This window comes from Odocoileus virginianus, chromosome 4 (assembly GCF_023699985.2).
Source record: "Odocoileus virginianus isolate 20LAN1187 ecotype Illinois chromosome 4, Ovbor_1.2, whole genome shotgun sequence".
Classification (NCBI taxonomy): domain Eukaryota; kingdom Metazoa; phylum Chordata; class Mammalia; order Artiodactyla; family Cervidae; genus Odocoileus; species Odocoileus virginianus.
In genome coordinates this window covers 21,183,482-21,206,006 of record NC_069677.1, presented here as the reverse complement: position 1 = coordinate 21,206,006, position 22,525 = coordinate 21,183,482, and the positions used below count along the sequence as shown (strand labels likewise).

The following is a 22,525-nucleotide window of genomic DNA, read 5'->3' as shown; positions in this document are numbered from 1 at the left end:
TGGTCTGGAAATTAACCGGCCATATGACCTTGGAGAGTGGACTCATTGGGCCTTAGTATTTTCAGAACCTTTCCCTTTAAACACCTCATGAAACCTCATGGGAAATCCCAATACAGGTTTCCCCTGCTCTAAATAGTGTTCCTATAAAACAATTCGTGAGCCAGAATGGAGTAGAGTGAAAATTTTCTTCAGCTTTCTTTAGTGAAAACTGGTACTGATGTAGGTCTTTCGTAAAAGCAAAGTGGTATAAAGAAAATTGTTGAAAAGCAGAAGATACCTATATATAAAATAACCAAAACGTTAACTACATGGTGATGCTGTCATTGACTGTTGTTAAATGGTTAAATAGGCTTCCATTCATTGCGAAGCTATCGTCCAGAACTCTCTGGCTCTGTGGAACCTACTTTGAAAACCATTGTATTAGAGGCACTGCAGGACTTCTGGTAGCCCTGGTGACCATGTTTCTGGCTTCTTCAAGTTTCCTGCCTCTCTGGACATGTCTCAGGGTTGAGAAAGGGGCACTTGTACAGATGAGGAAGATGGGCCTGGAGGGAGACATGACCCTTGCTGGGTTCCTCACACTGGCTTTGAAATCCTGTGTGATGAAGGCCTTTTGGCTGGTTCCCCTCCAGTGATTGTTCTCACGGGGCTGCTCTGCCCCGAGGCTTCCGCACCTGGGCTGGGACCTGTGCCTCTCGGTCGCCAGCACCTCATGATCGTTCTCTGAGCTGCCCTGAGCAGTCGTCTCAGTGGATTCTTGGTACCGTTGTTAGGTTCACAGACTCTGTCTCAGAAACATTATGAGAGGAGTAATGTGGCATTCAAGCTGTTGTTAAGGAAACTCTTTTTTTTAAAAAAAAAAAGTGCTGAAGAGAAAAGTTAAGTGCTAGGAGAAAATTAAAAATGGGCTGTCTCTCATAAAAATGGGCCGTCTCTCATAAAAATGGGCCGTCTCTCATAAAAATGGGCAGTCTCTCATTCCTCCTCTGATTCTTATGCTGTACCTACAATTGTGTGACACTCTACTGTTTCCCAGAGGAGGTTCTGACTTTTATCACCGTATTTTACATTTTCACATTGTAAGACAATTTTTTTTTTTTGCCTATTCTCTGTAAACCTTTATTTTACAAGTGGCTTTCAAACTCACTTATGAGCTCTAGTAGGTATTAATTTTTCCACATTTCCTTACTTTTAGAAATTAAAGTAAAATTTCCTATATACTCCCAACTCCATAGGAATGTCAGGAAGTTGGTTATGCAAGACAAATTCTAAAGAGCTTTTTTCCAGCAAAGATCTCACTTGAGCCTCACCATAATATAGACAAGAAGGAGACTCAATGAGGTAACACATGTAGAATCAGAGTTAGGCTCACAGATCAGCTTAGGTTGAGAAGAATTTCAGGGATGTGAACCTTAGGCTACCTGACTTATAACCATTGCAACAAATTATTCCTTTTTCTTGTAGCCAGAATTATGAATGAATATCCTGTTAACACTATTCTTTATTAAGTGCTTATTTATGTGTCAAACGCTGCTAGGCAGACACTTTGTAAAAAGCTCATTTAAACTCTTCAGCTGCTTTATAAGGTAGAAATGATCATGTCCAGTTTGTAGATGAATCACTGGAGATATTGAGAGGACAAGTAACTTGTTGAAGGTTCCTCTTCACAGAGTCAATGGACCTCATCTTATAACCAGGACTGCCTGTCTCCAGAGGCCTTTCAAATAGAGAATGTGATCTCTACCCATCCTTGTCCTCACCGGGAGACAAAAGGTACTCTCTGGAAAATGACGAAGCTAGTTTGTGGGTGACCACGTGCTGCAGTGAGTGCTGAATACTGTGAAGGGTTAACAGGTAGCCATTTTCTCTCTCTGCTCTTGGAGCTCATAACTAATCTTTATGTAGTCTCTTCTACTTTCATTTTAGATTTTATGTGCTCCACATGGAAATTACTGATCTATGCACCACTGGGCAAGTCATTGCTATTCCTGGGCCCTTGGTTTCTCCCTCACTTGAAATAGCTCTTCTTTCCTGCTCCCATATTTCTGTCCTTCTAAGTTGACATGCCTGGGGAATGTGCTTATTGAATTCTCTTTGTATAAGTCCATGGCTTCCCCAGTGGTTCAGCGGGTAAAAAATCTGCCTGCAATGTAGGAGACACAGGAGACACGGGTTCGATCCCTGGGTCGGGACGATCCCCTGGAGGTGGAAATGACAACCCACTCCAGTATTCTTGCCTGGGAAAACCCACAGACAGAAGGGCCTGGCAGGCTACAGTCCATGAAGTCACAGAGAGTTGGACACAACTGAATGAATGAGCACAGCACACGTGCAAGTCTTTTCAAGAATACTGTTGGAAATTATAGATGCTTTCTAAATGCTTGTTTTAAATTGAAATAATAATTGCAGGTAATCCCCATTTTCAAAGAGATTTTCTGCTTCTGAAATGCTATTTGCAAAAGTTTGAGAGTCAGATACCACATAAAGAGATAGCTAAGTCATATCAGGAAAGATGAATCCCTAGTATGTATTGTTATTGGTTTGATGGTGCTGTCTTGGTTTTTGCATCAATTTTGTCTTTCTAACTCTGTGTTAGGACAACTATCCTCCCCTCCCTGACACACATGTGAATTGCACACATATAGACACACACATACATGCACACACCTCTTTAGCTAGACACTCTTTTGTATCTGTTAAACTTATCGCTTTCTCCACAGAATCTGGTTAGCATACCTTTGGGTGAGCAGAAGAAAAATCTGTTTCTGTGTGCCAAGTTCAGGGTGTGAATCAATTCTCCCTGCCTTTTGCATTTTAGTAAATGTTTCCTAGATGGATTCATCGGATTTTCAGTAAAGACAAACAGCGCAGAAAGCAGATTGCTTTCATACCTGAGGCCTGAGTTCTGTGACCCAGACATTGGAGCTCAGTTCCATATATGGCCAAAAGAGAAACAGGGCGAGGGAGCGGCGGGAGAATACCAGACATAAAATGCATTCCTGTGAAGTGTGCGTTTGCAACTAACAAAACAGGACCCTCGTTGGTTTCCATCTTTTGCAGAACATGAACTGTAACGTTTTCAGAAAGAAGCTAATGTTCCAAGCATCTGCCACAGGGAATAGTTTATTTTCCCTTTTCTTTTTGGTCACATGTAGGTTTAATTTGGAATTAGTGTTGAAGTCAGTGCTAGCAAGGAATGAGGACTAAGAAATTATTCTTGGAGTCAGCAGATGTGGGTCCTCAGCCCAATCCGACCGCCATCCAGCTGTGAAACTCTTTGGCTTGTTTTGCTCAGTGTCAGAGTGGCAGGGCTGAATTTGATGATCTCTGAGATCTCTACTATTTCTGTTGTCTTTGGTTCTAATTTTGCCTGAGATTTTCCAGGTCCTGTGGAATTCCCCACAGAAAGAAGTTTCTAATTCTTCCAAATACTTTCTGTGGTTTGAACTTAAAAAGACTAAATAAAAACCCTGGTCTTGAATTTTTCTTTGTGATTTCCTTAAATGTAACTTGGACACATGGTTGGCCTTCACTTGGCAGACAGCTTCCTGCCCGAGGGTGGAGAGGATTGCATTTAGGGCACCCTCGTGGTCTTCCCCCTCCGCTTGTCCTTATTGTTGGAGAAGAAATTCGGGTGTGTCCACCGCGAAGCTGTAGGAACAGGTGTGCACTTGGCCAATGCAGCCTTGTAATGGCCTTATTAATTGTCTGCTGCTTTTATAGATTCTGTCTTCTCTGTGAGAGAAATGGGACTGGTAGAAGACCATTCCGGAAACTTCCTCACACCGTAGGAAATGGAACTAGGGATGTGAAATTGAGGTGTTAGCTTTCCAGTTAGTAATTGGATGAGTCAATTGCCTGTCACAGATGTTAAGAAGGTTAAGAAGAAATAAAAATACAAAATTCTGGTCTAGGGAGGACCAGTCATTTCTACTTTATGAGACCAGGCATGATTTCTTCCTTCTTGTCTTCCTTCCTTTCTTTTTCCTTTCCTCTCTTCTTTCATTTCCTCCTCCCTCCTTCTCTCTCTCTCTTGCTTTCTTGCTTGGTTCAGGTCTCCAAGCCGTCATTTCTCCATCTGGATCATAAAATGCCAGTAGGCCTTCTGAAAGCATGGATTGAGTATATTTCCAAATTGTCTCTTCATTCCTCCTACTTCATATCCCCAGTCATACTGAGCTCATCAACTTGCACAGAGTCCTGACCAGGCCTCCTTAACATCCTACAAGAACAAAGATAAGGTGACCCCTCTGTGAGCTCCCACTCATTATGCTAGTCAATATGTTGAACAAATTTTTTTTTAGTAGAACATTCACCTCCCTTCACAATCTGGTTCCTAGAACCTAGGTTGGGAAACGAGGGCTTCAGCAGCCTTTCCTTACATGTGTGGTCTTCATCTTGACTTTGAGCTTGCTCTGATCCCTTTGGTGCCATGGAGGTAGGTGTGTGTATAAAAGGAGAAGACAGCATATGATGGCAGGGCAGCAAGCATTCCTGGGGCTGGAGTAGAATTGAGAAGAATGAATCAGGCCCCTGGGGCTCTGTGAAAGACTCTACCAATAATTTAGGTACTATTTAAGGAAACTGAGCACAGTGTATCTTCTGCTTTAGTTGGAATCATCCATTATAATGGCTTCAAATGCTTGGTGTTCTTATAAGAAAACCACAGGGAAGAGCAGTCATATAAACAGTAATAATTTATTGGCCATGACTAATTCTTTTGGGAGTACGATATGTGACGTAGGTTTCTGTAGGGCTTTCTAGTGGACTGATCCCTTACTATACCTATGTACTCATCAGATCCTCACAGGTGAAGTGGCAGGCTAAAGAATATATCCTCCCTTTACTTAAGAGCAAACTGATACTCAAAACTTGAAGTATCACATGGTAAAGAGATGGCATAGCAAAGATTTGTCTAGTGCTCTTATGAAGCTTTAGACATTCTTATGAAGCTTCAAACATATTGACTTGTGAAGCTTCAGCCTAGCCAGCAAATTCACACACACACACACACACACACACACACACACGTACACACCTACCTCCTTCATCAATGGATGGTGCCGTGCTCAAGTTGCTAAGTTGTGTCCAACTCTTTGTGACCTCATGGACTGTATGTCACCAGGCTCCTCTGTCCATGGATTCCCCAGGTAAGAATACTAGAGTGGGTTGCCATTTCCTACTCTAGGATATCTTCCCGACCCAGAGAGCAAACCCACATGTCCTGCATTGTAGGCCAGTTCTTTACCACTGAGCCATCAGGGAAGCCCTGTCAAAGGATGGTAGAGGATGGCTTTTAATTAGTTGTGAATTGCATACTATTTGGTGAATCAGTCTTGGTAATGAGCAGGGTGATGGGACAGTCAGTCACTTTCACAACCGAATTCTCAACTAGGGCACCTAGACAGAGAACACAACTGAGGAATTCTTGTTTGGGACTGTTCATTCTTGCTTGCATATTTTCACTTGCTTAAGGCAGCAAAGAACTAAAAATTATCGAACATTTAATATGTGCCAGGCTTGCTACTAGATGCTAATCCTTAGAAGTGAATCATAAACCACTTAGTTTAAACTTTAAATCGTGTGGAGAATACCCCATCTTCCCTCTCATCCATCCATCCATCCATCTTCTGTTATTCTTGGCAGGTGATATGTTCATCTGTACTTGACTATTTCATGTCTCTCACAGAAGTAGAAGGATCTTTCAGTTCAGTTCAGTCAATCAGTCATGTCAGACTCTTCAAGACCCCATGAACTGCAGCACGCCAGGCCTCCCTGTCCATCACCAACTCCCGGAGTTTACCGAAACTCATGTCCATTGAGTCAGTGACGCCATCCAACCATCTTATCCTCTGTCATCCCCTCCTCTTCCTGCCCTCAATCTTTCCCAGCATCAGGGTCTTTTCATCTTTACTGTTTAGAGAAATACCCAAGCTACTTACAACTTCCATAAGAATTAATTTATGCATCTATTAAGTGGCTTTATGAAAGTGGAATCCTTCTCTTAAATTTATGTTTTCTTTTTAGAGTAAGTTCCTTGGGTTGACTGTCTGCTCTTGAAAGAGATTATTAACCCCCACTTCTTCTAGAATTTCCTCTTATATGATTTGGGACTGTTTATCTTGAGTCTGGAAGGTGATAATTGAAGAAATAAGGCCCTATTTCTTATTTCTTTCCTTTTAAAGAAATATTCTTTCCTTTTAATTTGATTTATGGGGCCAAAATTGTATTTGTTTAATTACTCAAATTTTGGATCATGTCAGAACATGTTCTGCTCCTGGTATTTGAAACCTATTTATACTTTTATAGAAACCCAGACTCTTCAAGTTGGAAGATAGCATAAAGATTCTCTCAGATAGCTCTAGGCCTTAAGTTCCTTGAGGCCAAGAGCTGTGTCATATATATTTTTCTGTACCTTTTCCTGCTGCAACTCCAGCACTTTAGCCCCCTGTCAGGGGGCCTTAAAGAAAGAACTGGATTGATTTGATTTCTTAGTTTTAGTGTTTTCTTTGCTGCTTTCTTAACTTGTCCAGTCATTGGGAGGAATTGTGTGGACCCATTAAGTGTGATGAGTAAGTAAATCGTGGGGCTTGCCCCCTTCCAGTAGGTCTTTAGCTGTGTTTAGATTTAAGAATGCTGAGTAACTAATAAAACATGACTCCAAAGAGCTCTACAGATGGAAAGTGCTTCATGTGTAATAAATAATAACAGGCTCTTGAGATTTGGCACAGCCATGGAAAGAAGTGCCGACCTTGCAGGCTATGGAAACTTCTGATACAGCTTATGGTGGAAGAGTGAAGTGGTTGCTATTAACTCTTTTCATCATTTTGTAATTAGTGTTTCCATTTTCAAGTCACTGTTACATTCCTCATTATAGGCAAAGTTACTTTCTGAACTAGTTGGGAATTTTTAGCCTTCCAGTTATCGTTAAGAGAATGATCGAAGGAACACCATGAAAATTGATAGGCAAGTCTTCTAGGCAGGCTTCAATTCAGTGCTTAAATCTAGTCCTTTCTAGGTCCCATCCTTTTTCTCAACTCATTTCTTTTATGGAGTCTGTAGTCACCTCTATTTTATTTCCAGAGCATTGATGTTCTCAAGCAGTGGGAAATGGCACCTTTCTCCAAAGGAGACAGTGAAATGGCCAGGGCTTATCCTGCCTTTGAACCATCCAATTTAGAGGAATTTCATCCAGGGAATGGCCTCCCTTTCATTTGTCCTCAAGTGTGGGTCAGTCTGATTGAAATTTGGTGATCATACGGTGACTGCCCCCTGGGAGCCCTGCACTAACTCTGTTTTCACCTGTGTCCTCCCACCTATAAAAGCAAGTGAACTGAAGTATAAACAGAACTTTGCTATTTTTCTTGGTGATTTTCAAAGCCTCTTTATTCTCAGCAACAGTGACCCACTGTAGCTGAGCATTATTCATTCAATCAGTAAATATTTATTCAGCACCTTCTATATTCCAGGAACTCTTCTCGATGCTGGTCAGAGAATAAAACAAAGTTCTCTCAAGCTAACATTTGAAGGATTTAACCAAAGTATGATTTAAAAAAAAAAAATGACATGGCAGAAGTATGCTTAAAGAAATAAACACTACAAACAAACAACACACCAGCTTTTTCCTTTTGTCCTTTCCTTCTACTGTTTCTCTTCTCTCTCTCTTTTTTCTTTCTCTCTTCATAACCTGACCATTTATTCTCTCACTCTGTTTTACTAGGAAGCCCATATTTTCTTCTCATCCCTTTTTTTCATCTCCTTTTTATGTCTGCTTTGCTTTGTACTTGGGGTGCAATGAGACTTGGCAGTGGCTTGATTCCAGCTTTGAGCTCCCTCCCTAGCTTCCCTGTGCTTCCGCTTCTCTCCTAGTGGAGTGGTGGGTAGTTGCCCATGTTGCAGATTGGAACCTGGAGGGAAGGAAGACCCGTGCTTCTGGGGCTTTTGGTTCCCCATCCAATGGCACTGCATTGTCCGGATCTCGCTGAAGAAAAGGATGTAGCCCCAAATTCTAGGTGCCCCAGCAGATGATTAGCTCAAAGGGACTTCTTCCAGGAAATCTTCCTTGATCCTCTCCTCTCTTAATTCTTATGCATCTTTGGCAGAATAGGAGCTCAATAAATTTAGTTTCTTTTGCTTCTTCAAAGTCTCATGTCTCTTTATCTGGGCTTGACTTAATGGGACTACTCTTAATTTCTTGGTTCTTGCTTTTTTTTTTTTTTTTTGACTGTAGCATGTGGGATCTTAGCTCTGGATTCAGGGATTGAATCTTCACACTCTGCAGCAGAAGAACAGAGTGTTAACTGCTGGTCCATCAGGGAAGTCCCAGTTTCACGGTTCTCATGCCCATTTCTTATTTCTCTTGGAGGTATGGACTGTGTCCATGTGTGCTATAAAGTATGTTAAAGGAACTGGGGGTGGGGGTGGGGGAAGCATTTTAAAAAAACTTCGTTTCTTGTTTTGGGGTGAGAATCTTGGAGCCACACTGACTACTCAGTCCTGGATTTTAATGGCTCAAATGCCGAGAACGGACCTCTACATGGACCAGGTGGTTGAATTTTCAAGTGTTCCTGGATTTCCACTTAAGTTCGAGGTTTTCAGATGCCTGACCATTTCTAGATTATTGTCATTCACCCCTAAATTTAATACTCAGGAATGTGACCCTGATAACTCCCTAGTGGGTACAAAGTAGGACTGGTAGGATTGAGCTTCTTTTCTCTGTTCCCATGATCTTTACCTCTAACTTCATGTTTTACTTTTTGCCTTTTTTTCTGTGCTAGATTCCAGCCTCCAGCCTCTCTGGTATGACGATTCACATTTATTGCACATGTGCTAAATGTTAGGCACTGGATAAATTTTTCCCATATTTCCTTTGATTTAATCCTCACAGCCCCTGGAGGAGGAAATGACAACCCACTCCAGTGTTCTTGCTGGGAAAATCCCACTGACAGAGGAACCTGGTGGGCTACAGTCCATAGGGTTGCAAAGAGTTGGACACAGCTGAGTGACTGAACAGTCCTCAAAGCCAGCCTGTGCAATAGGTAGTAGTATTATATATGTTGAACAGATGAGGAAACTGGGGCTTAGAGAGGTTTGAGTAACTTGCCCAGCATCACAAAGCATATGATGGCAGGGTCAGAGTTAGAAGTCATGTCTCTCAGACACCAGCGTTTGATGTCTGAGTTACTCTACTCACCCATAGCTCCCTCTGCTACTCTTTTCTGCTCACCTTGCTAATGAGAGTCAAGGACTGGGCATTGAATGGAAGGAATGCTCTGTCCTCACTTCTTTCTCCCATTGGCACCTGCAGCCAGAGTCCTAGAGGGTGTGCTTTATTCTTCTGACCTCCCACCAGATTCGAAATTGGCTCTTAAGGCTGAACCCCCTGACAGGCACCTTCAAATGGGCTCATTATTTTTCATAGTTTATTTGGTTTATCACCAGTGAGGGACAGCTTGACATTTACTTTTCCATCTGTTTGATTCTGATCTCCTGTAGGTGTTTCTCCAAACTTAGCAAAACTCTCTGACCGTATGAATTGATAGCAAGTGCTTTCTCGTGTTATCTATCATAAGACAATAACATGCAGAAGCCTATTTGAGAATTAGGGAGCAGTCTCAGATGGTAAAGAGTCTGCCTGCAGTGCAGAGGACCTGGGTTCAATCCCTGGGTTGGGAAAGTGCCCTGGAGAAAAGAATGGCTGCCCAGTTCAGTATTCTTGCCCGAAGAATTCCATGGACAGATGAGCCTGGTGGGCTATAGTCTACGAGGTCGCAAAGAGCTGGACACGACTGAGCAACTAACACATTCACTTTCTTTCTTTCTAAGGAAAGAGAATGAAGTTTGGAGAGAGGCATGGCTTCTGCATCTTCTGGTGGATGGTGGTGAGCACAATCATCATGCTCTCCAGGGACCTGCCTCAGTTCGGGGCACTTGTATTATTGGTGCTTAGCATTTCTGTATTACTTTACATTTGCAAAGTGCTTTCCAGTGATTTATTAGCTGTTCTTGTTTTTAATAGCCCCTGGAGGTAAGTTGATATTCAGCCTTCTGAGAACATAAATGCATAGAGAAGGCTCATCTCATCAGATATTATTGGATCTGGGGTCAGGACTTTGAACTCCTGGGATAAGGCCATTTGGGGTCATTGCCTCATGAGGATTAATAGGAGATCAAGTGGACTTAACTTCAGCTCCCAGAGCCTCTCAGGCAGAGGTGGAATGATGGCAGCTATTTAAAGAAATTGCATAGAAGCCATTATCAAAAGACCTGGATTCCAGTCCTGATTCGGCTGTTGACCATCTGTGTTGACCTTGAGCTGTCACTTTGCCTATATGTGTCTTGGATTCAGTCTCTGGTAAAAAGCGTTTATCTCCCAAGTCCCTTTAGATCCAACATTGTGTTAAGTATGATTCTGTGACTTTGAACCCCTTCTTTGGAAGGGGTAGTTGGTGAATTACACGACAGGAAACATGGGTGTCGGTCTCAGTCACTGAAGGCACTCTGCAAATGTAAAGTAATACAGAAATGCCAAGCACGATAATACAAGTGCCCTAATCTGAGGCAGGTCCTTGGAGGTCAGGTTGTCAGTTGTTAGGGGATATGTACTCGAAAGGTGCTCACCTGCCCTTTTTTAGGATCCAAGGACAACCTGACAATGATAAGCCTTCAGATTTATTTGAAGAAGCACATAGTCCTCATTCACTATAAAGCTGAGATACTGAGTGGGACTGCTAGAAGAAAGCCAGACTGGAGCCAAGACCATCAACCCTGTGTCTTATGGATGTTGTAGAAAGTAATTAGCAGGCTTGATTATCTCACTGGTTCAACACACGTTTTAGGGATATGATGTAATGTGAGGAAACATTTAGTTGTCAGATTTTAGAGCTTTTTCAAATTTATTCTTGCAGGGAAAGTCTAGTTGTCCTGGCAACCTGAAATTGATTTTCTCTTTGCTCTTGTCAGCTGAAACCATTCCCCTTTGAATCACTCCTCTAATTTAATATAGAAAACTGTGTGTCCTTACCTGGTGACCAGATCTTTCTTAATGACAGGTAGCTCCAGCAAACGGTTCCTTTTTCTAACCTGAGCCAGAGGCTATGGTTTATTACTGCCTTCACCCTATGTTGTTCTCTTTGTGGTTATTTATTTGTCCATGGAGTCAGGTACGGAAGTAAAGTGGCATTCAATTAATTAAGAGTTCAGTCAGGCCTGCAGAGAAATGATGTAATTGGCAGCCAATCACAGCCTTTCATTTCCAGTTCCTTTCTGGGCAGGGATGGGATTAGAATGGGCTCCAGGGGAGGGAGTCCTTTAGTGGGGACACCTGGCATTCTGTAACCTGGGGAGGGTGATGTAACGGCCCAGATGACAGAGAGAAAACTAAGCTGCATGACTGTTTCTGCCTCTGTCAGTCATCTCTGTCAAGGGAAGGGGGATGATCTGTAAACTTGGAAGTGTAGAATTGATGTCATTAAGAAGAAATTGATGTCCACAGTGGAAAAGGATGTTGCAAGAGAGCAGTCTGCTCTACCAAATGATTTCAGAGGTCATGGACCATGCATGCTACATCTCAGGATATGGAGAATGGCTGATGGTGACCATGGAAGAACTGCCAGTAATTCTGAGGACACTGGAAATCAGCAGACATGCCAGAAATGAGAGATGAGGAAATAGAAATCAGTTATCAACAAACAAACAAACAAAATAAACAAAACCAACAAACCAGTATCCAGAGTCTAGGATCTGCTGACTTTATCCTGGTTCCTGGTATAATTCTAGACTGGTTTTTTGACAGGTGATTTAGAGTCTTTGGAAGGAAGCAATGTGCACCAGGAGCCAGAACAGAGTTCCCTCACCATTTACCTTTTTGAGTTAATCAAATGATGGGTTTGAGTGATGTCGTACACATAGCAGTAGTAGCCTGGCAAGCTTTGGAGTCAGGTTGTTTGGGTTTAAATCCAGAGTCCTCTGCTTAGTAGCCACAGACCTCAGGCAAGTTGCTTACTTTCTGTAACGCAGCTCCCTCTTTTATAAACTGGGGGATAATGATAGAACACAGGGCTTCCCATGTTCAGTGGGAAAGAATCTGCCTGCCAATGCAGGAGATGCAGGAGATGTGGGTTCTATCCTTGGGTTGGGGAGATCCCCTGGAGTAGGAAATGGCAACCTACTCCAGTATTCTTACCTGGAAAATTCCATAGACAGAGGAACCTGGTGGGCTACAGATCATGGGGTTGCAAAGAGTCAGACATGACTGAGCACGCATGCACGCGTATAATAACAGAACAGAGAAAGACTCTGAGATAATGCATGTGAAAGTCCTAAGACACCTTGCACATTCAGGAAATGTTGGTCTCATTACTCTTAGCAGGGAGACATTTGTATTTAATAAAACATTTAAAACATTACATATTTGTAGATAAATATATGGAGACATGTAGGGTGGATTATGGAGACATGTAGAGTGGATTATGAAATAGGCAGTGGATTAACATATGGGTCAATGAGTGAATACACACTTTTTAGTAACATGAGTGGAGGAGCTTGAAATGTATTACAAGAGTGAGAATGCAGGGAGTGGGTGAGTTTGAGACACTTTCTGCAACTTACCAAACCCTTCCCTACTCCCTCATCCTTTTTTTCTCCCAAGAAGAAACTAAAAAATTATCCATATGAAGTTTACATTCCTTGTATTTTCAAAACAGTGCCGAGACTTTCATAATTGAAACAGTCACTTGAAGCTGCAGTGCCATGTTTGATTTATATATTTTCTAATTGAAGTATAATTGACTTACAGTATTGCAGGCATACAGCAAAGGGTTTCAGTTCAGTGATTCAAGCATGCATGCCTGTGTATTAAGTTGCTTTAGTTGTGTCTGCGAGCCTGTGGACTGTAGCCCACCAAGCCCCTCTGTCCATGGGATTCTACAAGACAGAGTCCCATCTACAGGACAGAATCATGCCCTCCTCCAGGGGATCTTACTGACCCAGGGATAGAACCTGTGTCTCTTGCAACTCCCGCATTGCAGGCAGATTCTTTACCATATGAGCCACTGGGGAAGCCAGCATCCTTCCATACCCAGCTCAAATTCCACCTTCTCAGAAATATCAGCTTTTCCATTAGGAATCGGTCTCTTTCCTCCTACGTCCGCCATCCCATGGTTTGTATTTTCAGAAGCTCATTCTCAAACCATCTTGTATTTTAATGGGTGATATGTGTTTCTGAGCTCTGATCTGCAGAAGGCAGGTATCTCTGAGCCTTTGGAGCATAACTCAGTAGCTGGCATGTTTAGGTACTCTGTAAACGTGTGTTAAATTGACTTACTAAGGAGGCCTGAGAGATTGGAAGGTTACCTATAGTTAATCCAAGGAACTAGAAGGGCTCCTGGGAACTGATTTAGGGGCCTATAGCTTTTAAGAACTGCTCTCAACTTTTCCCTGGATCCTTCTTAATCCTGATTTCCCAGAGGCAGAGGAAACGGTGATATCTGCCTAAGACGCTGGTGACATTCCCGTGAGACTAGATCAAGATGCACCATCTCTTCTTCTAGCTCTCAAGTTCTTGGGGCTGTCAACCTCCCTTCTATTGGAAAGATTTCCTTTTGAAGAAGAGATGTACATGATGATCTCTGAATTTCTGAGTTTGATTATGAAACTTCTTGGACAATACACTGCAGTCGCCCCTGCTACAAGGAAGGTGGACAAGCCAAGGTGTGCATTTGTGAAGCTGAGTGACTTAGACCCTTGGAAACGTCCAGGGTCAGCCTGTGCTCACATGGCATGCTCCAAATCCACCTTCCAGCATCACTGTTGAGATCTGAACTAGATTGCTGCTTGTGAAGCACCTTTTCGTGACTTGCAGTGCAGATTCTGCATGGACTGCTGAAGGTTGCTTCTAGTGACTCATGCATAGAAGGACCCATTATGTTTAACACACCACAGACAGAGACTTTGTGTATAAAGAAGATGTATGATACAGAGGAAAGAGAAATAGAGCAAGCCCAAGACCCCTGATTCTAGTCCTAAATGTGCCAGACACATGTTGTTTGGTATTTGGCTTTAGTTTCCGGGTCTGTGAAATGGGACACTAAGAATTACTGGGCAGGCTTGTTATGTACGTTACCCAAGATTATTTTTTTTTCCAAGATTATTTTTGCAAAGCATCTGGCAGAGCACTAGACCCTGCTCAATAACAGAGAATCTCAGTGAAATTGTACAGACTTGTTTATAAACCTGAGCTCCAGTAGCCTTGTGAATTAGGATGGTATGTGCCGCAGTTGGTAAAGAATTCACCTGCAATGCAGAAGACACAGGAGATGCAGGTTCAATCCCTGGGTCAGAAAGATCCCCTGGACAAGGAAATGGCAACCCAGTCCAGTATTCTTGTCTGGAAAATCCCATGGACAGAAGAACCTGGTGGGCTACAGTCGATGGGGACACAAAGAGTCGGACATGACTGAGTGTGTGCATATGCACACACACACACACACGCAATGCATAACTCTAGTGGGACTGAATTATTAATACTAAACCCCTCTGAGTCCCAGTTTAAATGGGTTTTATTGGGGATTGAATATGCCTTGCATGCTAAGTTGTAAAGATTAGAGAACATTTGTATAAGACTCAGCATGGTGGTGTTTCTTACTGACCCCGGGACTGCCTCCCCACTGCCGCAGCTTCTCCAGTTTGGGGCAGTGTGCCTTGGAGGTTTGACTGAAGGTCCTTCTAGTGCCGTACTTCCTGTATTCTGGGCACAAAACCTTTTTCTCTAGACACCAGACTTATAGAATAGACTTAGTTATAGAGGTGCTGGTTTTAGTAGGATACAAATCAGAGCAAGTGGAGAAATGCAGCTATTCCAGTGGAGGGTGTTTGAAGAGCTTTCGTTTGTTGAAGGGCTGGCAGTATTTCACTTAGAGGAAGATGGATTTCGGGTGTGAGGGGAACGTTGCAGTTGGTGATGGGGAGAGAAGTTAGTGCTTATGCAGGGTAGAAGTGACCAGACCTCACAGAGGGGAGGGGCAGGTGAGGCTTGGGAAGCAGGGCTTAGCAGAAGGAGGCTGGAAACTAGGAGGCTCAAGGAAGGAGGTAGTGAGGGTTCTGGTTAGACTGTTGGGTGCAGAGGCTGGGGACACTGCATGAACAATTAGGGTGTTGCTGCAGGGCTATGCAGGGTAAATAAAATGGGTTTTCTGTCGTCACGATCCCACCAAGGGAAGGAAGGGGTGGTCTTAGGTGTGTATATGTGCACCTGTGTGTGTGCATATGTGCTTGACTGTGTATCAGTAATAGGACCAAAGAAATTGGGGACTTACCCAAGGCTATGCAGCTAGGAAATATCTTTCATTTGCTTAAAGTGCTAAGTTTAGTAATGACTGTAAGTGACAGAAATGGGCAGGGGGAGCGCAGAGGGAAGGGGCCTCGGCCCCATTTCCTGCTCCCTCCCAGGTAGGTAGTGAGTAGGAGTTTTGAGTTTCACTGTTTGATAGCATCACCTCCTCTGCTTTCCCAGAAATTATTCCTCGAAGTATGACTCGAATCGTTACTCTGTTGGGAGATGTCTCAGTTCAGAACTGACTTTCTGCCGAGGTTGTTTACTAAAGAGGTGGCAGCCCTGGCAATTCAGAGGTGGCTTAATCAAGTGGAAAGAACAGGGGGCATGGATCTGAGCGTTGGTCCTGCTTTCAGAGACCTCTGAGAATTGAGTGAATGAATATACGTCTTAGTGCCTGGCTTTTTCCTCCTGGAAATTGGAGGATAGTGATCCCTACATGATGAATTTGTTGTGATGCTGCTTCGAAAATTGCAGTGTTGGTCCTGGTACAATAAAGATAAAGGGGTGTCTGGACTTGGATTTTATTTCTACCTGTGTGAAGCAGAAGGGAAAGTGATGAGTTGGTCAGCTCCCTTGGGTGGTGTGGATCACTTATTAAAGTGATACCAGAATTTTCTCTTATTTGGTGGTGGTGTGTCTTGGATCAGTGTGATTAACGATTGTAGATTCTACTGATTGTGTGGCGCTACCTTGCCTTGGGCTGACCACCTACCTGTACTGGCATTTCCCCAGCTCTGGGCTGAGGATCTCTGAGCTTTTGTGTTATCTGCGAGGAATCTACGAACTTTTAGTCTTTTGTTTCTTCATCTGCAAAATGGGGATAATAATAGTCACCACAGCTTTGTTTGCATTGTGAAGATTTGCTGAAGAAAGGGGTGTGAGGATTCCAAGTTGCATTCATCTCTGACTCTTTGGAGCCCATTTTCTCTCCCTTCTCCTTTCTGCTAATGGCCAAGGAACCTCTTTGGTCTTGGAAAGGTGAAGGGGCCCAAAGGAAGAAATGGGGGATTATAGAGAACAGTGATTCTGTAAGGCCCCAGAGTGAGTTTTTGAGTCCTGGGGTCTGTGCCCAGTTTTGTCACAACCTGTCACATTCCTGTATGCCATGAAAGCCGGATTTGTCCATGCCTATGAACTAACAAGGGGAGATAGGGACTTCTGGAAGGGGTGTCAGCTTTTGGAAACCTTGAAGGTGGTGGGTGAAGGTGCTGGCATGGCGGCTGTGGGTGTTGAGGTTCCTGTTCACTCTCTCTCTTGTCCGGCAGTGACTCGTAGCTTGGGTAGTTGGGTTTGGGGTGAGTCAAGAGGCCCAAGACCCAGAGGACCTGTGTGTGCTCAGGGGCAGGCTGGAATTAGTCAGCAGGCAAAACTATTTGTCCTGACCCCAGAACCCATGTACTCTGCCTGGGTGGGGAAATCCTCTCTGATTCTTAATTTTCTTATCTATGGCAGTGTCTGGAGAAGAGAATTTTCTCTTTCCTGCCTTATGTGGTTCTTATGGAAATAAAGGAGAAAAGGATTTTTTTCATAAATAATATTGCGATATTTAGCATTAGTTTATGCTGCTTGAAATAGGAAGCTGACTTCTCTTCTTTGTTCCTTTCCAGAGTTAATGTATTGATCCTAAGGAAGAGAACCAGTAAAATTCCTGAGAACAGTTGTTAGACCATCCAATCTTGTTTATTATATGTATTTGGTGTCTGAGATCTCTGATTAAACCTGAACCAGTTTAAATATATCCTGAGGATACATGATAAGGAGGTACCATGTAAATGTAACAAGTTCAAGAATCTCACATTCCCCTGATGTGCCTACCTTGGCTTCTAGTATTCCACTCTTCATATACACTGGGGCCTTGGCCCCCATTTCTTCTGTCCCCCATGGAGACTCACTTCTCATAAGGACGTGAACTTTGGACGCAGAAGGTCCCTATGTAGGAAACTAATTCCTGTTAGGGCCTCCCATGAAGGAAATGGCAAAACTCAAGACGAGAAAGCCAGCTCTTTGAATCCTCAATTCCATGTTCTTTCTGACACATCACTCTTTCCTCCTGTCAGGTGAAGAGAGAAGCCAGATGGTTTGACAAATGGTTCTTGTTACTGTCAAATCTGCCTTCTCTTTCTGCTCAGAAAGACAGTTCTTACCTTTCCTTTTTGAGGGGATTAGATGGGTGGGGGGAGAGAAAGGGAGGTGCAGAAGAAACACATTTTATTGCCCTATTCTTTCTGTGGCAGAGATGACCAATAAGCTCTTGTTTCTCCGTCAGGAAGCAAGGCTGAGGCAGTGAGGAACTGTCTTCTTGAATCTAAAGCACACAGAGGCCTAGCAGTGGCACGCTGTATTAGGAGACAACATTGATTTCATATACTTATCTGAAAAAAAAAAAAAAAAAAACCAAAACATGTTTAAGATGCCATATCCATAAATACTAATAAGGCTGTCTGATTCCAATTTTCAGGTGAGATTAGCATTTTATTGAGTATTTTATCTGTCAGATTCAATACTCGATGTACCATCCTCCCAGGCTTATTAGCATAATTGCTATGCTTAAGCAACAATAAAAAATTCAGCAGTAAAATAGCAGTTAGTGCAGGCAATTTGTTATCAAAAGCTTTTATTTAAGGACAGCTCCAGCCTGCATTTATTAGCAAGTTAGAGTTATAATTTATTTTTATTTGGAAAAACAAAAGAGGGGGAAGGTTTTTGCTTTTTTGTTTTGGAAATAATAGAGAAATTAAAAAGCATTGCCTCTCTGGAGAACTGTCTGCATCCCTTCTTTCTGTGCAGGCTGGGATGGGAATAGATTCCACTTGTGAGGCACAGTGGCTCAGATGAAGTCTCTCTCCTCGGCATTGGAATAAATGGGTAGTAACGCCCATTTATGTTTGTACAGATGTTTCCACAACATGTTCACATCTCTTTTGTTGCTTAGCTCTCAAACCAGTCCGGCGAGGGCTCTATTCTGAGTGTGGGAGACTGAGGAATGGCAACTTGTTCCAGATGGGACAGTTGGATGGCAGAGCTGGGCTGCAAATCCAGTCCTCCAGCCCCCGGGGCCCTGGCAGCATCATGACCCTTCACATGTTGCCCAGAAGCCCTGGTATGGGCACTATTTCTCTTGCCCTGTGGTCTGGCCCTAGGTCTTTTACATAAATGTTCATGCATGCATGCACACACATCCACATACACACACATGGGCATGCACACACATACATTTTTTTTTTCCTTTCTTCCCAATTTAATGATGTATTCTTATAGCTGTTTTTCCTTTGGTGTCTTGGTTGAAGCAGTTTTGCTGTATGAATTTTCTGTTAATATCAAATATCCTCCATTTCTTGTGTTTTCAACCTCTCTCTCTCTCTCTCTCTCTGTACCTGTCTTTCATCCCCTTTCTACCTCCTCTCTCTTGCACATTAGTGACAGACCTAGCAAAGCCCTGTGGTTAACATCTGCAAAGGACCTGTGCAAAATACATGATTTTATTAAGTAATGTGATGATCTTTGTAGAGAAGAAGGACGTAAGATTTAGAACTCTGGAGACTGGGAAATCATTTTTCTCCTTTATTTCTTGAGAAATGTGTCAGAAATAAATAAGAACAGTCAATTGATGCTTTTCAGTGTGTTTTAGGCTTCAACTGTGGGTAGTAATTTTCACCCTGAAGGTAACATTTGGGGTGAAAATGGACAACTGAAGCTTCCAAACTTTCAGAGGAGTTACCTTAGCATCTTAGATTTTCTTTCCTTGGTAAGTTCAGAGAAAGATCATATGATCATTGACTCTGAATATCTGTAATGTACAAGGCATGTGCTGGCCACTGTGGGGTCTAGGGGACTAGATCAGAGAGGGCTGTGAAACTCAAGACTATCAGAGAGGAAATTCACAGAAAATGAAGATCATTTTGATTTTTGAGTAACTATTATATTATTGGAACTGTGGTAGAAATTGTTCTTAGATTATGCCGTTTTATCTTTGTCTCACTCAATTATTAGTGAATTTTTATTTTTAAGCACTTATTATGTATTGGTCCCTATCATAATGTTTTACATTCATCATCTTATTTAATTTTTATCACAATCTTCAAGGCAGTGTTAGGTACTATTATCATTGTTCTCATTGGTTAGATGAAGAAACTGAGGCACAGAGAATCTGAATAACTTGTCCAAGTCACACAGTTAGTAAGTGATAGAACCTCTCTGGTCTTCCTGTCTCCTAAACATGTGTTCTTTCTGCTTCACCGCTTGGCAAAAAATGAATGAGTAGATAGCTAGGTAGACAATGCTTATGATGAGTAGAGAACTGTGTAGTTTGCTGCTGTCAGAGCTGGGGCAGAACCTGGGTATTTACAGAGTTCAGAAATTTGAAATTGGACAGAGGTTCAAATCCTAGGTGCTTCTTAGAGTTTGTGAAAACCTTGGTTAAATAACTTTGCTTAGAGTCTTGGTGTCTTTCTTTAAATGCAGGGTGATAGTATCCCTCTCCCAATGTCACTGTGAGAATAAATTAGAAAATATATGTGAGAGCCTCCAGTGGTGCCTGGGTCCTGGTGAATATTCATCCAGTGTGGGAAGTACCCAGGGCCAGGCATTGTGTGTGCAGGTAGGAACACCCATCAAAGCCAGAATCACCAGGGTTTAAAACTGCCCACTATGAGATATTAGAGAACTGTGGGCAAACAACTTCGTCTCTCTGGTACCTCAATTTCCTCATCTTTACAGACTGCACTTACATTTTAGGGTCATTGTGAGAGTGAAATAAGCTAAAAGATGAGTTAAAAAATTAATACTTAATAGTTAAAAATGTTTGTAAAGTATATTTCACAGTGTCTGGCACAGCATGCGCTCTGTGTTAGCTCGCATTATTTGGTCCTGCTACAATGATGAAAGACAAGTACCAAGTGAATGGTTTATGGCTGTTTTAGGACCCTGACCTGTTTACTCGAGGACCAGGAGCCAGTTTAGCCTGGTGCGTAGGAATCGAAAGCATTTGCACAGCCTGTCGTGACCTTGGAAAAGTTTTGGCTTCTCTGTCCTTGATCTTTGCTTATCTGTAGATGGTAGTTGAGAGAGTAAACTTCAGATGATAGAGCCTGTGTGGGGAGTGAAAGACAGCCACATCCTTGATAAGCTGCTTCCTGGAGTGTCGCCATGTGGCTACCGGTTTGCTGATCAAAGCTGGCCTGTGGGGTGGAATTTTTTCTGTGTCACCCAGGCAGGGTCTATCTTCCCTCAGTCTGCATGTCTCTGGATCCTGTCTTCAGCACTGGCTCCCACTTCCCTCCTTTCCAGATGACACTGATACGCTGGGGCAACTTCCTCCTGGGACCATCTCTTCTGCACCCGAAGGAGGTGGGTGGGGATTTTGGCATACTGCCTTCTGAAAGGTGATATACTTGAATATACTTCATATGCCTTCGAAAAACAAGAGTACATTGAAAGACACTAATATTAAAGTTGCTCTCATGAGGATAGCTCAGAGATGGAAGATTCTTCAGGAGCTGGTGCTTTCTTGGGCTTATTGTCTTACACAGTACTTATCATTACAAAGCTTGTGTGTGTGTGTGAGAGAGAGTGAAGCTTCCTGGAATTAGTGGTGCTGATTTTGGGGGTGTTTCCTTAGCTGATTCAAAATAGAAACAGAAAGGCAAAAGTGTTTGTTCATGTCATTTAAAAATGTCTTTATAGGAAAAGACATTAAGATAATACCTTACACTGTGAATACCTCACATTGTGTATGGGGCTTTGTGGTTTTCAAAGCACTGAAATACACATTTTCTCATGTGTACCTATGGCATCCCCATGAGGTAGGCAAGGCAGAGCTTGTCATTCATTTCCCTCTAGAGATGATGTAACTGAGGTTCAGAGAGATGAGTTGAGTTTTAAAGTGGCAATGGATGCAAACCCAGAGCCTTTAACTCTGGGCTGCTTTCTGCTTCATTGTCCTGATTCTAGTGTAGTGAGGTCATTCTTATCAAGTGCTATCAAGATTATATAGAGTTGCAATAAACCTGAAAATGCTCCCCTTTAGTTTTCTTTTTTCCATTGGTTAAAATGTTAGCTATGATTTGATATTCACTTGTTTCTCCCAAAGTATAAGCAGCAATGAGTCTCTAAAACTTTCTGTTAAATCATCATGTGTTTTTAAAAAATCAAATGTCAAAATACTTCCTGAAACTTGCTTTAGTGAGCAAGAGAGGTGAAGGTAAAATTCCCTTTTTTTGCATGAGGTAATTAGGAAACAGGAGGTACGAACTCGCTATAGGAATTTAAAAAGGAACACTTGTACTGATGTACAAATTGGATGAATATATTAAAGAGGGTTTCATGCTGGTGGAAATTGTAAGTGATTAGGTGTATCAATTGTTTCTGGTTTTCATGGAAACCTAATCTGTTCCGTGAGTTGGATCCAAGGAAGATATATATTCTGAGATGCCAAGAAACAAAAGCATGAGTTGAATTTCTCGTTTGATGGCATAGTGCCTTTATCTGGGAGCTCAGCTGTGTCCTCAGAATATAGGACATAAGAATAAAAGATGCTCTTGATCTCCTTAATAACTCGGAGTCAGCTCTGCTTGCTAAGAGGGTGGGGAGGACTGAGTTCTCTTTGGCAAATATCTTTGAGTCTCTTAAGCACATGGCACCAAATACACTCAATGCTGCATTATTTGACCTCATGTACCAGGGTATGAGTTGTTGTTGTTGTTCAGTTGCTCAGCTGTGTCCCACTCTTTGCGACCCCGTGAACTGCAGCACACCAGGCTTCCCTGTCCTTCCATCTCCTGGAGCTTGTTCAAACTTATGTCCATTGAGTTGGTAATGCCATCCAACCATCTCATCCTCTGTCATCCCCTTCTCCTCTTGCCTTCAGTCTTTCCCAGCTATCAGGGTCTTTTCCAGTGAGTTGGCTCTTCACATCAGGTGGACAAAGTATTGGAGCTTCAGCTTCAACATCAGTCCTTCCAAGGAATGTTCAGGGTATGGGTTAGATTACGTGTATTTTGGAAGCCTGTTTCTTTCCTTCACGTTACCTGGTTGCTTAGGTGACAACTTCTAAGTGAATTGCCTGCTTCCTGGCAGTGTTTTGAAATGCCTGCTTTGAAGGAGGCAGAAAGTCTTTAGGTTTGGATGGATGAACCCCTTGACTCTCCATCTTTGATGGTTGTTTTTTTGGTCTACATCATCTGGTGATGTTAC

The 22,525-nt window shown here is 42.6% G+C and overlaps 1 protein-coding gene across 8 annotated transcripts in view; it reads left to right on the top strand.

Moving 5' to 3' along the window:
* Window positions 1-22,525, top strand: part of LPP (LIM domain containing preferred translocation partner in lipoma) — a 719,231-nt gene that overhangs the window by 104,102 nt on the left and 592,604 nt on the right. For 2 of the 8 annotated variants that reach the window (XM_070466251.1, XM_070466254.1), the window contains one exon: window positions 1,671-1,773. The exons of 5 other annotated variants lie outside the window; for them this stretch is intronic. The gene's annotated coding sequence lies outside the window, so the exon portion shown is untranslated. Of the gene's footprint in view, window positions 1-1,670; window positions 1,774-9,825; window positions 9,882-22,525 lie in introns of all 8 variants that reach the window. One more of the 8 variants, XM_070466252.1, reaches the window with a different exon arrangement.